This window comes from Pleurodeles waltl, chromosome 4_1, assembly GCF_031143425.1.
Source record: "Pleurodeles waltl isolate 20211129_DDA chromosome 4_1, aPleWal1.hap1.20221129, whole genome shotgun sequence".
Taxonomy (NCBI): Eukaryota; Metazoa; Chordata; class Amphibia; order Caudata; family Salamandridae; genus Pleurodeles; species Pleurodeles waltl.
Window position 1 is genome coordinate 591,377,703 of NC_090442.1, and position 15,906 is coordinate 591,393,608.

Consider the following 15,906-nt stretch of genomic DNA (forward strand, 5'->3'; position numbering starts at 1 on the left):
AAAGCACTACCATATACATATATGAGCAGAAGACATGTGTAAATGCTAGTTCACTGATAACTTGTACACCCACTTTAACAATGGGATTATAGACAAGATGGCATATCTTACAAATAGTATCACTTATTAGTAGCACAGTAATGATAGTCATTTACTTTATACAGTACCCTAGTATATTTCTCCAACTCTCAGAAACTTTTACAAAACACACTCACTGGATGCTGTCATCAGTGATGTCATTTGAGATGTCAGCAGTAATGTCATCAGTGATGTCACTGACCATGTCATGAGTGATGCAATATGTGAGGTGGTAAGCAGTGCATTGCGGGGCAAGAGTTATAGTTAGCTCAGGAAACTATAACTGCTGAGTTTCTATAGTTTTGTATGTGGGAAATGTATACCAAACTATAATGTCCATGTAACCTTTTCGATTTCAATGAATAGATAGATAGATAGATAGATTAGATAGGTAGATAGATAGATGGCTCCCAAAATTCCTTTATTTTCTTTTTGCACATGTGTGGTTTCCCTGGGGGGCGATCATGGCTCCCAGAGGAGCCACACATTTCCCCAAAAAACATTTGGGGCCCACATGTCAGCCTGTGTGCAAAAGGGCCTGTCCCCTGACAGTTTTATTAGTTTTTTTCTTTTTTTCCAATTTTTTCACTTTTATATTCTACTGGGGGTGCAATTGACCCCCATGGGAAAAGCATGGTAGAGTAGGATTTTAAATTACAATTTTAAAAATTCCATTTTTAGAAAGTGTGGGAGTTACATCCAACAAGGACCTCCCCAATAACATAGAACATGTGGCTTATAAACACTATGACAACCACAGTGGTTCCATGTAAAATACCTTACAGGTACAGTGTTAAAGTAAATAAGTAAATCTAAAAAGAAATCAAAAGGGAGAATGAATTAATCGGGTGCCCACAAATAATTTTTTTGAAAAAAACAAATTGTTAATATTGCTGTTCCAAAGGGATATTAAATTAAAGTCACAAAAACAGCAAGCAATCAGGACAATATGTGCTCACCCTATTACACTAACTACACACTAGGCAAACAATATGGAGTGTATGCAGCCAAACAGCAAGATATCTTAATTTCCAAACAACTAGTCTATTACAAATACTGGAACTTAATACAGCAAATGTTTTTGATCCCAACATGCCAAAATGGCATTGACGGTGTTTCTATCCTTTAGATTCAACGGATCATCATCAGGACAAGAGAAGATTGCTGAGCAAGACAAAACCATCCCATCTAGAAATACAAAATAGCAACAATTTTAAGTAGGGCACCAACATATTATACATACAAACTGTCAATGGATTAATCAAGGGCCAAGTACTCACATTGCTGACCACTAAAGCAACTTGCATAGAACTTCTCACAATTTCTCCCTTCTGAAATAACCAATTTGGGAGGCCTGGAGTAAATCACCTACATCAAATAAAATGACAGTCACTAACCATGTGGTACTATATCTCAAATAAAGGACTTAAACCTGCACTACAAGATGTAATCCCTCATGCAGTGTGACCCATGCATCAGGGTAATTTTCTTTTATTACCAAACCACCAAGTAATGACAATTATGCAGTTTGACCACAAGCCACTGCAACTTTTTCTGTAACTTGTGTTGTGTTTTTACTTTAGTAATGTTTGAAGCGCTGCATAAATACTTTGCACATTACCTCCTAGTTAATCCTGATTGCTCTGTGGCAAGCTACCAGAGGGATAAGCACAGGTTAATTTGAGGTTTGCTTGTGCCTCACCCTGACAAGGATTGTGGTTGCTGCTTGAGTAAGGTTTCACCCTCCTCAACCAGTAACCCAATTTCTTACAGTGCTTGTTTAGTTTGGACTTCTCTGATTACTGCATTCCAGAAAATACCAACCATGAGCAACTGTATGGAATCCTGTTCGTGGCTGCAGCCGTTCAGAAACCAGCCCACTGATGATTCTAACATAGGAGGCCATTAGCGGCAATTAAAGTAAGGGCAAGAAAAAGAAGAGGAAACAAGGTTAGATCACTATTCTTTGTTTCTCGTCCATAACAATTCTACAAAAAATAAAGACTTCACACTTGTGAAAAGTCCCAGCATAAGACTCTCATGCTATCTGCTGGAAGTTCAAGAGGCTATTTGCGAACTTTTAAAGAGAAAAAAGGAATTCAAAAATAAGAATAGGAAGAACAGTCACACAACAAGAGCATATGACATAATATGCTGCGAGAGAAAAAACTATGAACTGTTTTCCGAAGCTACAAAAGGCGTGGGGATTTCTACCCCACAAGAACTAAAGGAGTGCATATTTTCTGGTTTGTTATAAGCATATCTGAGTGTTTGTACGTCTAATGCTCAAATGTTATTTGAACTAACTATGTTAATGTATGCCAATGCTAATATACTGCATGTGTTCCTTCCCTTTAGTGACTCTCCTGCACACTCCTAAAGAGGAAGACACTTGGGGCATTTTGAGCAGGATAGCGAGCTGGACACCACTCAAAAGATATGAGTCTTTGTTTCTTTTATCCTGAAACTCCTCCCTCCTAGGACAGTGTCTTATTTGAGGTTATCATTCTTTGGCCAGGCATTGTGTTGGGAGAGAGTAGGGCCCAATTTTGTCTCTGCAGACAAGTTCTCCAGGTCAGTGGCCTGACAGAAAGCCAAGCCACTACAATTATTTCTGCCCAGACGATATGGACTCATGTGAGGTGTTACATGGCCGAGACGTAGCCAACGCATTACACAAAATCTCTGGGAGTGAAGAAATCCCCAGTATGATAGAATTCACCAGGGCCCTTGGTGAAATGCAGAGTATAGTTCAGTCCCTGTGTCAAGAAAATCAAACTCTCAAGGATAAACTGGTGCAATATCGCCCATGTCATTTGCCCTGGTGAGATTCAGAAATCACTCCCAGGGATAAACAACCCATCATTCAACCCATGCATTTTAGGAGCATGAAATCATCAGGGAATGAAGGAACGCCCCCGGTTAACATTACTGTACTCACACCTACCCCCATTCCACTTTCTCCACCAGAACGCTTTTTTGGAGATAGCACCAAATTTGACTCATTCGGGAGTCAGTGTCAGCTACAGTTACTAAGTACACCTGGTGCCTGCCCATCTGATACTGCTCAGATTGCATTTATCATCTCTTACTTCGGGGTAATGTCGCAAACTGGGCACAACAAACCCTTATTGCTTGACTATACTAAGTTTTGCGATGCCATGAGATGTTTATTTGCCAAGCACACTTTTATTCAGGCAAGTGATAATGAGCTTCTAAACTTATGGCAAGGCAATGCTTACTTATTTACATCACATTCTGTCGTAAATTAGTTACTGAGGCACAATAGCCCGAAGAAAAATTTACTTCACTATTCTATAGGGGATATGAAGAGGAACTAAAAGACTCCTTGGCTCACATTGTTGACTCCCCTCTGGATTGGTCAGAATTCATCAATCTAGTGGTCTGGTTAGATCATGGAACGCAAGGATGCCCGAACTAGAAGTGAGCCAAGACTCTTAGTAGTTCAGTCTCAGTGAAAGGAGACTGATGGTAAAACTCATGACTTAGTAGAACCCATGCAGATTGAGGGAACAAGAAGACCAACATTAACAGTGAAAAGGAATGATGTAGAAAGCTACATTTATGTTTATCTTGTGGCAAAGCCGGGCACTTTGCCTGCGATTGTGCCACCAAACCAAAAGAGGCTCAAACAAAGATAGCAGTCATCACAGAAAATAACAAGAAAAAACTAGCAAGCTGGATCAGCACTGAGGATAACTTGTCGAGTAATTCAAATACAATGACCTTACAGTACATCGCTCATACCATAGGTAAAATTCCACATCATCTAACTATTTAAGTTACCATGATGTTTCCCCAATGATAACGTAAGGTTGTGCCTATCCTCCTGGATTCTGGAGCTACTGGGAATTTCCTGGGCTTAACCTTGGCCAGTTCTGTAAATATTTCTCGAGTTACAAAACAAGAACCAGAGGTAGTAAGGGCAGTTTATGACACTGAGGCCTTCATTACGAGTGTGGCGGTCTTTCTACTGCGGGCTTGGCGGTAAAGACCCCCGTATTATGACTCCGGTGGTTTGGCCAAACCCAAACCACCACAATGTCACCAGTACTTCTAGGGCGGTTGGACTGCAGGGCCGGAGGTGAGCACCTCCGAGCTGGTAGCAGCTGTAAGACTGCCAGCGGTATTACAAGTCGTCACACAGCTAGGCTTTTCATGGCGGTCGCATCGCCATGAAAACCCTGGCGGTATCTCATCTGGCGACAGGAATTGCCATTCCTGTCACCGGCACATGCACCACCACACGTCCACAGACTTTTAAACACTCCTCACTTGTCCACACACCCGTAGACACACACGCCAACTCACCCACGCACTTGCTGACAAACATCCCCACTCGCTCGCACCCAAACATGCACGCATACAGATACCCCCACCCCTCTGTATATAAGCACACACACACGCACGCACGCACACATACACCCCATTCCCCACCCATCCACACACTTGCACATACCCCCCTTATCAGCACACTTGCACACAGACACCCCCACTCACTCACAGACTTGCACACATGCACCTCCACTCACTTGCATCCCAATACACTCACCTACTCACTCTCATCCCGACACCCCCTACCCTCTGCATACATGCAGACACATACACACTCACACACACCAATACGCTACACATACAGACACACACATTCACACAACACCCCTTCCCTCTCCCTCCCCTCCTCCTTCCCCTCTTTCAGGCGGTCCACCTACCTGTCTCAGCGAGCAGCGAGGCGGTCGTCTGGGAGGGGATGGGTCTCAATGTTTTCCACTGCCAGCACCGCACCGACGTTCAGGAAACTGCCACACCGTATTACGTATTGTAATATGACGGACAGAGTCTGGTTGCCACGGCAGTGCTGGCAGTGGAAACTCCTCTCTTCTGCCATTGGCCAATCCAACTTAGTTTAGTTTACTGGATTTATAGAGCGCATGGCTACCCGAATGCTTCCCAGCGCTAATGGAAGACCAAAAAACTAAGTCAAGGACTATACTGAAAATAGTAAAGTCTTCAGTTTTCCACAAAAAGAAAGTTCAGAGTTATCTTGGCAGAGTTCCAGGGGGAGAGAATTCCATTGTTTAGCTGCTCTGAAAGCAAAGGATCTACCTCCCCATCTTGCTTACTTAACACAAAAGATGTTAATTAAAGAGGCTGATGATGATCTAAGCGACCTCTGAGAAATATAGGGTGTTGGGATTTGCCTAAGAAAGGCTGGATCCTTATTATGAGGAGCTGGGTGCACAGTACACATGGCTGTAAAATTAATAAGTTGTTCAATAGAAAGCCAATGAAGAGAAACTAAGGCTGGTTTGGCAAAAAGATGTCTGGGGATTTTCATGAGTAAGTGGGCGGCTGCATTTTGTATCTCCTGCAACCTCTTTAATACATAACATGGGGAGCTCAAGAATATAACATTAGTCTAAGCGTGACAATATAAGGGCCTGGATGATGAGTCTTTTAGCCGGAAATGGAAGGAGCTTAAAAAATTTCCTGAAAATTCCTAACAGACTGATGCAAGTGGCTGCACGTTTTTTGGAATGGCATTCCATTGTGAGGCGAGAGTCCAGCCAAAAACCTAGACATTTTACATTCTCTTTTGGCAGGGTAAGGTCTTTTAACCCCTCCGGGGCAGGAACAGGGGACTTAAGGAGGGAAAACTTCCCTACCATCATTACCTCTGTTTTCTCGTTGTTAAGTTTGAGTCCACCATCCATCTTGCAACATCCAGAAGACAGAATGATAGAGTAGCCTGTTCTGAGTTAGTATTAGTAGAAAAAGAAAAGACCAGCTGAGTGTCATCAGCAGAAGATACTAATGATAGATCACAGGTTTCTATGATTTTCACCAATGGGGACATATAAATATTAAAAAGAGGGACCCCACAAGTGAGTGGGAGAGTTGTGGAAAAGAATGAAAAATTAAGGACTTGAAAGGGCCTCTCTTTCAAATACGAGGAGAGCCAGTTAAAAGTGGTCCCCTTAAATCCTACATGAGATATTCTTTGAAGTAACACCTTATCAAATGTGGCGCTCAAATCTATTAAAATGATTGCTGCATATCCACCTGCATCTAGCCATTGTCGAGTGTCTTCTGTAACGGCCAAGAGGGCAGTTTCAGTGCTATGTTGTGGTCTGAAGCCCATTTGGGTGTGATGAAGAATCTTATGTTCTTCAAGAAAGCCTGTCACTTGTTTATTGACATGTTTTTCAATTATTTTAGATGCTATGGGGAGAAGAGCAATTGGTCTATAATTGCTAAGTAGAGTTGCATCAAGCCTAGGTTTTTTAAGATAAAGGTTTAATAACAGCATGTTTTCAGTGTTGCGGTAGGTGACCGGATGTGAGAGAATCATTAAGAACATTGGTTAAAATAAGCACTGTGACATCAGAACCTAAGGCTAAAATAAAAGGAGGCAGGGACAAGAGGAGGTCCTAATTTTATAGTGCACAGGTAATTCCCTACTAAGTCTTCCGTCAGTGGCTGAAAAACTGAAAGTAGGGCTCTGGAAGGATGGGATTCATCCTGAGGTGCCAGCTTGACCTCTTGAGAGGAGTTATTAGAAAAGGTTGCATGAATATAAAGAATTTTCTTTTGGAAGAAACACACCAGATTATTGCTGTGTTCCTTAGAGGCTACTAGGAGAGTGTTGGACCTGGCTCATTTCTAACAGAGAGGGATCCTGAATAATTTCTTTGAAAATTAGAAAGATCTCTTTGGGGGAGTTGGAGGACTCTTCTATTCTAGAAGAATAGAACGCTGCCTGCGCAGATTTAATTTCCGCATGGAAAGATCTAATCGTTTTCCTATATTCGAGTTTGGAGGCATCAGCATAAGTCTTTCTCTGCTTTCTTTCCAGTTGCTTACATTCCTTGTTTGACTGCCGCAACTGAGTAGAGAACCAAGGTGATTTATTTTGTCAAACATTTTTAAAAACAGTCTTAGTATGTAGTATAATATCAAGGGAGTTGGAGATCCATTTATTGAATTTGTCTGCTGAGCAAGGCTCAGAGATAAAAGGGGTAGGGCAAGAGTGTTCTAAGGTGTCCATCCAGTCCCTGCAGCTCAACTTTGACCACTGTCACAATGTCAACTTGCTAGGCAGTTGGTGTATCAGGACAGAGAATATGGGAAGCAGGAGCGAAATATAAAAAAAAATATCAGACCAGACCAAGGGCAGAGGAGCTTGAGCTAATAAATTTGGAAAGTTACTGAACACCTAATCAATTGTGTGACCTTTAATTTGAGTAGGGCCAATAATCAACTGTGTCAGATCTAAGATTGCTAGTTCCATAAGTAGGGTTTTAGCAGATATATTGTATGCCTCATCTACATGAATATTAAAATCACCAAGAATGGTGAAGTTGGAATACCTACAGGCAAGATCTGCTACTAATTCTGGTAGAACCTATAGGAACTTCCCATAGGGGCCAGGAGGACGAGATATCAATACACCAGAGAAAGTAAAAGTGGCATTGATTGCTAAAGAAAAGGACAAACTTTTGCAGTCAGGTATAGACAAAGATTGAGTGAGGCAGTTGATCAAGTTTTTATGAATGGTGGCAACCACCCCCCCTAGAATGGGGTCTACCTAATCCATGTATAAAGTAGTCCTGGGGCAAGGCCATGGCTCCATCTGGGGAGGATTCCTCAGATAACAAAGTTTCTGTTAAGAGTTAAGAATAAAGCCTCTGGGACATAGTTACTCAACAGTGAGTGAATATGTAGTTTGTGGGCAGGTAGGGATTGACAATTAACTAATAAAAGTTTGCTGGACCATTCTATGTCTTTCCTCTGATGCAGAGGAAGTTAGAGCTGAGGAGTCCATTGACAAATATTACAAGTCTTGATAGGGAAATCAAGGTTTAAAGGATGCTGACAGGGGTTCATAGTATGGTTTTGAAATAATAGAAGTTGGTGTACTGAATAAACTAGGCCTTTTGGGTCTAAATGATAGCATTTCTGGCCCCTGGTCCCGGCCGGGCGTGGACGGGCACAGACAGGCTTGCCTTTGCCATTGGTGCGCCTGCCTCATGAAGCCCTTTATAATGGGCCGGGGCAGCAGCTAATTAACGACTAGATTGCCTCTCAAAATGGCAGCTCTAGTCGGGACAAAGTAAAAGTGGAAAAATGGCAGTTGCGAGGAGCCACAGGGAAATAATGGGCACTGAACTAAAAAAGCGTTATCACGCTAGATCACTTTCAAAGAGGATGACACTAGGCGAGGTGAGTAGGTAAATCACAATAAATACAAAAAATTACATAAGCCTACCGGATGCCCCTGAACACGGGCATCAGGTCAGATAAAATGTGATCAAAATAAGTATAAATCATGTAAAAATACAGCAGAAATCGTGTTGTGAACAGAGTGATGAGGGCAAATACCTTAGTTAAACAGGTCACTTGACTCTTAATATGGTGGTCTTCTCGCATCTGTGGCTTTGGCAGTCTTGTGAAAAGACCACCGAAGTCATAATGAGGGCATGAATTTTTATCAGGGTTGATTACCTGTCAAACAGTACCTATGACCCTGGTTTGTGAAAATGGGCACACTAAAACCTTGTCTTTTAATATGATAGATACAGCCACATTTGGAGCTATTCTGGGGATACAGTGGCTACAACTCCATAATCTCCTCATCGATTGGGCATTATGCCAAGTGACCCTGGAGTCATCATATTGTCCTTCTAATTGTTAGAACACTGCACAAGATCTAACCTCACTCCAAACATGCCCAGTAGTTGCTCCAGTACCCCCAAATTTTCTTCCAAATGTATACTCAGATTTTCAGGATGTATTTGAAGAAAAGAAGGCCACGCAACTACCCCCTGTTAGGGAGTTTGACTGTCGAATTGATCTAATCCCAGGGGCCGATTTCCTATGTAGTCAAATCTACCCCCTATCAGAAAACAAGACTAAGGCCCTAATTATAACTTTGGAGGTAATAACCACCTACTGCCGCAGTGACGGCCTCCAACATACCACTGCAGAGGCGACTATCCGTCCGCCAGATTATGAGCACTGCCTGACTTCCGCCACAATAAGGGCAGAAAGCCGGCAGTGTTCATACTGGTGGACGGTGGTGACCTGGCGCTGCTAACACCAGCACCGCCACACCAGTAGATCACCGCCAGCTGTATTTTTAGCAGAAATGTAGCCTGGCGGTGTTCTTCTTGCGGGGCGCTGCTGGCAGTAGCAGTGCCCTTTCCCGTTCCCTGCCGGGCAACCTCCACTCCGGACAAGGTAAGTCAGGCGTCCGACAGGGGAGAGGGGTGGGAAGGAAGGGGGTGTTGAGTGTGTGAGTGCATGTGTGAATGCGTCTGTGTGTTTTGTGCTGTATGCGTGGTTGTATGCGTGTGAGTGAGTGCGTGTCTGCATGTCAGTGTGTAAGAATGTGTGTGAGTATGACGAATACATATGTGAATTTGTGTATGCCAGTGAATGAGTGAATGCGTGTATGCGTGTATGCGTGTATGCCAGTGTACGTGAATAGGTGTGTGCGTGGTGCGTGTAGGTGTATGTGTGCGTGTATGCGGGGAGGGAGATGAAGGGTGTCAGGTGAGTGTTGGGGGTTGGGGGAGCCACCTACTGCCATGGTTTTCATGGCATTGCTAACACCACCAAAACCATGGAAGTAGGCTGGCTCATAATGCTGCCGGCAGTACTCTGTGGGCCGCTGGGTCGGAGATTGACGGTATGAGTAGGGAAGTGGTGGGTTGGCTGCAGCCAACCCACCACACTCATAATGTGGTGGTATGTACCCCCAGCCTGTTGGCGGTAATACCGCAACATTAACCCTGGCGGTCAGGAGACCACCAGGGACATAAGGAGGGCCTAAGTATTTAAAGCAATATCTAGACGAATTGTTAGCCTTAGGCTTCATTCGTCATTCCACCTCTCCTGTGTCTTCTACCCTCTTCTTTTTCCTGGAGAAGAGTGGTGATCTACGCTCCTGCATAGACTATAGGGTCTTATTAATGTAACAGTGAAGAACAGATATTCCTTGCCGTTGATCCCTGTTCTCATGGATCAGGTGCGAAAGTCCACTGTATATACAAAACTAGACCTGCGAAGGGCCTATCACCTTATTAGAATAAAAGAAGGTGATGAGTGGAAGACGGCTTTCTGAACTAACTTCAGACACTTTGAATATACAGCCATGCCCCTTGGCCTTTGTAACGCCCCACAAAATTCCAGGTTTTTTTTAACAAAGTTTTGTGTGACTTCCTTGATATTTTTGTCATAGTATATATTGATGACATCCTAATTTACTCTCAAAATATGACAGAGCATGCTATCCATGTGCGATCAGTTTTACAACTAAGAGACCAAAATTTGTTTGCAAAATTAGAAAAATGTACATTTCACACTCAGTCAGTGGAATTCCTGGGATATAAGTTATCCCCAGATGCAACAACTGTGGACCAAAGGAAAGTTCAGGTGTTCTTAGAATGGCCAGCACCTACCTCAATTAAAGACGTACAAAGCTTCTTGGGGTTTGCTAACTTTTATAGAAGATTTATCACACATTTCTCAGACATTGTTAGCCCCATCACCAAACTGCTAAGAAAAAAGGTGCCTTTCGTGTGGTCTAAAAATGCATTGTGTTTGTTAAATGACAGGTTCACCTCCACCCCAATTCTATGATGCCCGGAGCCAACACAACTGTACTTTATTACAGAACTCCTTGGGGGTGTCACATGACAAGCTCCCAGGGCCAGGTTACCACAGTGTGAAAGCTGCTGCACTGTAACTCACCACACTAATTCTGCCGTGGAGCTGCCAATTAAGTGCGTGTTTCCTGTGGCATAGAGAGTGAAGGCAAATCGGCTAAGTAGGCTGAGGGCCGACATGACAGCGCGGCCCCTGCACATATGAACCAGCCGTTAGGGATTCTGATTAGCCCGATCCCACAGTTGTGGAGAATAAGGAAATGTAAAGAACACTCACAGAGATGACAAGGCAATAGCAAATTCACTGCAGAATGTCAATGTTAAATACTGGCAAAACCACAGTAGGTAAGAATAAAAAGGGAAGAACTTATCTGCTGCTGAAGAAGCGAAGAAAGAGGAAGAACATTCCAGACCTTTGTCTCTTCTACTGCTTTGTGTTTTGCTGTTTTTTCTTGGTTCTTTTCCCTATAGTCCATAGGAAATGTAGTTGTTTTATGCTTATACCTATGAAACTGCTAGAAAAAGAAATTATGAAAGTCATGCATAATCCTCGGCTCCACTCCTGACATAGAATTTCCCCCACTCATAAGTTGTTGAGCCTGTTGAGAGAGACCCCAAGGAAAGCACCTGTTTCCTATTGTACTTAGGACTGAGAAGTGAACTCCACGAGTCATTTGGTTGACCTCCTGTTAAGCTAGAGGGTTACAAATGCTTCAAGGAAGCCTACCTTCCTGAATATCCCAGCTGTTAAGTTCTAACTGGACCTGAAATGGACTCTGCTGGTGGCTTCCTCTGGAGTGAGCCCTGATCCCCAAGTGGTGTCGCAAAGGTCCTAGGGCCCTTGGATATGTGTCAAAGTGTACTTCTCCTGCCTAACCCTAAAAGCTGTGACATAGAAAATTTTGCAAAGATTTTTGTCTGGAGAACAGAAAAAAAGGCAGAGACTACGCCAAGTAAATCTGACCAGAGTGTGTTTCTGCAAGTTACTCCCAATTAGAACTTTTCTGCACCAGCAAATCTGTTTTAGCAGGATGTTGCAGAGAAAATATTTTGACTTGTGGAACTTAGTTTGGCTGCAGCTTGCAGCCTTGCCACACTGGAGAAATCTAAGCTGCTTAAAAGTTACCAAGTCCAAAAATAGAAATTCCACCCAGCGAAGGTGCCAAAAGTATCCAGCTGGAGGGGGAACCTTCTTTGGACAAAAATTTTGAATATCTCCCACTTCATCCAATGGCTGTCAATACTAATGAAACCCATCTTGGCCATAGCCTCCTGCATTGCCTTCCAAGGCAAAACGTCCAACAGTGTCAAACCTGGTCTCTGTATCGGACCCACTCTCCATCGCAGTTGGCCTTAACTTTGACTCTATCTAGTGCGACCAGTTGATCCTGGTTGATGCTTTGTTCTTTTAGGCACAAAAAAAAATGTAAACTTCGAAAATTCATATATCCAGCTCCCCTTATTGAAAGTTTGTTGTGTGGGTGTTATTTGATCATTAACACTTTCTCTATTTTTTAAAACTGGAAAAGTAATCTTATTGTGTTTTCTACATTTTAACTGTTTTGGTTCTAATAAATGCTTTCCACTCCTCCCGTAGGTTAAGCATGTCTGCTCTGTGCTACAGCTACCAACGGTTGAGCTCAGGTTTAAATTATGGAGACTGAACTGAACCTGCTATGGAACTGTGATATTACTTGGTGATGACTCACATACCCTCAAATAACTAATCAACATTCTCGCAGTGCAATAATAGAAATCTCATAGAGAGGCACCCAAATTTTGAAGAAGCTGCATGCTGTGTGAAGCACAGACATGGTTTAAGTATACCCTCAATTACACAGACCACATCTCTGGGAAAAAATCCCTATTTATGCTTCTTTGGCCATGCCCATTAGAGACCATTCACTTTCTTCATCCTACTTAAAGCACTGCAAAGCCAGATCAACTAATGTTGGATCACATGTTTCTGTGTTGAATACTCATGCCAAAGGAGAACAGCCATGAACAAAGGTTATGCAGATTACCTTGTGATTTTCTTATCTATGATATGTAATTGCTTTGCACTGTAGCCTAGTGTTGAGCTAAAATGGCCATTTAAGTGTGACCACGGCCGTTGACATCATCAGCATGCAACTCTTGCTGAATAATTGTTTCATGATGGAGAATGTAATGCTACACTTTTTCACGCAGCTCTGAGTTGCATAAGCAATTTTAAATCCAGCCAGAATCTTTCCTATTGTAAAATGAAATACGTATTTGTTACGATATGTTTGAGAAAGTGGATTATTAGTTGGGCTGGATGGTACTGCACCAGTAGTAATAATGGCACAAGTCTTGTTAGGTCCACTAAAGTTTTCAGTAATCTAAACTTGAGCTCAACTCCTGGTAGCTACGGCACAGAGCAGACATGCTTAATTTAAGGAAATGTCTAAAGCACTTAGAAGTATTAAAACATTTTAAAAGTCAGAAACCCAACACAATAAAAATCCAAGTTTAATTCATACAAATAGAGAATATTTTAATGAGTGAAATGATGTCAAAAATCCATTCTCGATTTCCTTTCCTCTATGGCCAGTTTCTTTTCTTCTAGTGTCAGTTTCCTTTCTTCTTGGGCTATGGCTGCCAGTTTGGCCTGCAGCTACCCTTTCTGATTGCCTATCACTGATATCTAAGTGGTGGATGGCCAGTTAAAAGGGGCTTGTGCTGGACGTGCTCACTTCACTTTCAGCCCTGGTTGGTGCACTGAAGAACTCATGTTGGGACATGTTGTCCACTTTTCCCTTATCCTATGAAATTGCCTCTTCATCAGAGGGGATCTGTCCTTGGCGTGCTTCCTCACAAGCCCAGAGGGCCTTCTCAAAATCCTCCTTGTTGGCATTGTGGCCAAGCTTCAACTTTCTGTCTTTGAATAGGACTGTCATCTCCACCACAGTGACAGTTGACTAGGAAGCAAGATCTAATTCTATGTTCCCTTAGACTTTTAAAAGGTGCACAAATTGGAATCAAAACTAATTTGGAAAATGGAAATGTCAAATCAAAAATCAAGAATCAATTTTTGCTTTCAGTTCAATTTAGCGATTTTTTATTTCCAACTTAATAGCTCAGTGGTATTGCTAATCACAAATTCTGGACTACAGTGTTGAACACCAATGTGAGAAAGTGGATTATTAGTTAGGGTAGAAGGTAGCCCACTACAAGTAATAATATCACTATTTTTGTTAGGCCCAGTAAGGTTTTCAGTAATCTACGTCTGAGTTCAACCCCTGGTAGGTACGGCACACAGCACACTGGCTTAATTTAGGAAAATTTGTCATGTATTTAGAATTACAAGCACAATTAAACATTATAAAACACAACACAATAAAAATCCCACTTCAAATTATGAAAATAGAGAATATTTAAATGATAAAATTACATGGAAATAACAAACATTTAATAAGGGGAAACAGAGTTATGAATTTTGAAGTTTTAAATAAAAGCAGCACCAACGGATCACACTAGACCATGTCAAAGTTAAAAGTGAAGGCTGACCCCTCTGAATCGCTGGTCAGATGCAAGGACCAGGTTCATCCTTGTGGAAAGTTTACCTTGTGACTTAGAAACATTTATGGAGCAAATGTTGTCATCAGTGAGTCATTAGTGGGGCAAGCTGCAAGCTAGATATGAAGCTAGGCTCGACGACTGTAGGACGTCAGCACAACCTCAACATCATCTCCTACGCCGATGACACCCAACTCATCCTTTCCCTCACCAAGGACCCTCGCAGCGCCAAAACCAACCTCCACGAGGGACTGAAAGCCATCGCCGGCTGGATGAGAGACAGCAGGCTAAAACTGAACTCGGACAAAACAGAGGTCCTCATCCTTGGGCCCACCCCCTCCGCCTGGGACAACTCATGCTGGCCGGCCTCGCTGTGTCCCCCACGACACACACCGACAGCACACGAAACCTCGGCTTCACCCTCGACTCATCCCTCTCCATGTCTAAGCAGGTCAACGCCATCTCCTCCTCCTGCTACAACACCCTCTGCATGCTTCGTAGAGTCTACAAATGGATCCCAACAGAAACAAGGAAAACAGTAACCCAGGCCCTCGTCAGCAGCAGACTCGACTACGGCAACGTCCTCTACGCCGGCATCCCATCCAAACACCTACAACGCCTACAACGCATCCAGAACGCCTCCGCCCGACTCATCCTCAACATCCCTCGCCACAGCCACATCACCCCCCACCTAAGAGACCTTCACTGGCTCCCTGTCGAAAAGAGGATCACCTTCAAGCTCCTCACCCAAGCACACAAGGCACTCCACAACACCGGACCAACATACCTGAACAGCAGACTCAGCTTCTACACCCCCATCCGGCAACTCCGCTCCACCAACCTCGCCCTCGCCTTCATCCCCCGCATCCGGCGCAAATCTTCCAGCGGCAGATCGTTCTTGTACCTCGCCGCCAAGACCTGGAACACCCTCCCGGCTGACCTAAGACAGACCAAGGACCTGCTATCCTTCAGAAGACTCCTTAAAACCTGGCTCTTCGAGCAGTAGCAGCACTCCCCCCCCCCACAGCACCTTGAAACCCTCACTGGTATGTAGTGCGCTTTACAAATAATTGATTGATTGATTGATTGATTCTGAAATGTGGGGTACCTATGCGGTCATCGATGAAGAAACTTTTCTGTGAGTCATATTTCCTATAGTGGGAAAAACCAGCAAGCGGAGACCAACTGGCAATTTGACGTCAATAGCTGTGGCTCAACAGAGACCCAGCCATCACCTTGTCCCACGCGCAAAGTTGGCAAAACGTTTTTAAAACCTAGCTTTTTGCAGTTTAGGCAGACAGAGTACACTCTAACACTAGCCAAGGGTTCCAGGACCTCAGGAACATCACTGTGGATCAGGGCTCACTCCAGCAGAAGCCACCAACATGGGGCAGGGCAGATCCAGTTGAAGCTTGTGAGCTGGGCTTGTTCAGGAAAGTGGGCTTCTTGCAGCCTTTGTGTCCCTGTAGCTTAACAGAAGGTCAACCACTTTGTCCTGGGACAAGTAGGAGCATATGTAGTCCTTAGGGTTCACCTCACAGGTCTCACCAGCAAGTCCAGTCCTTCTTCTTCCTTATGCAGGTCCAAATTTATGCCT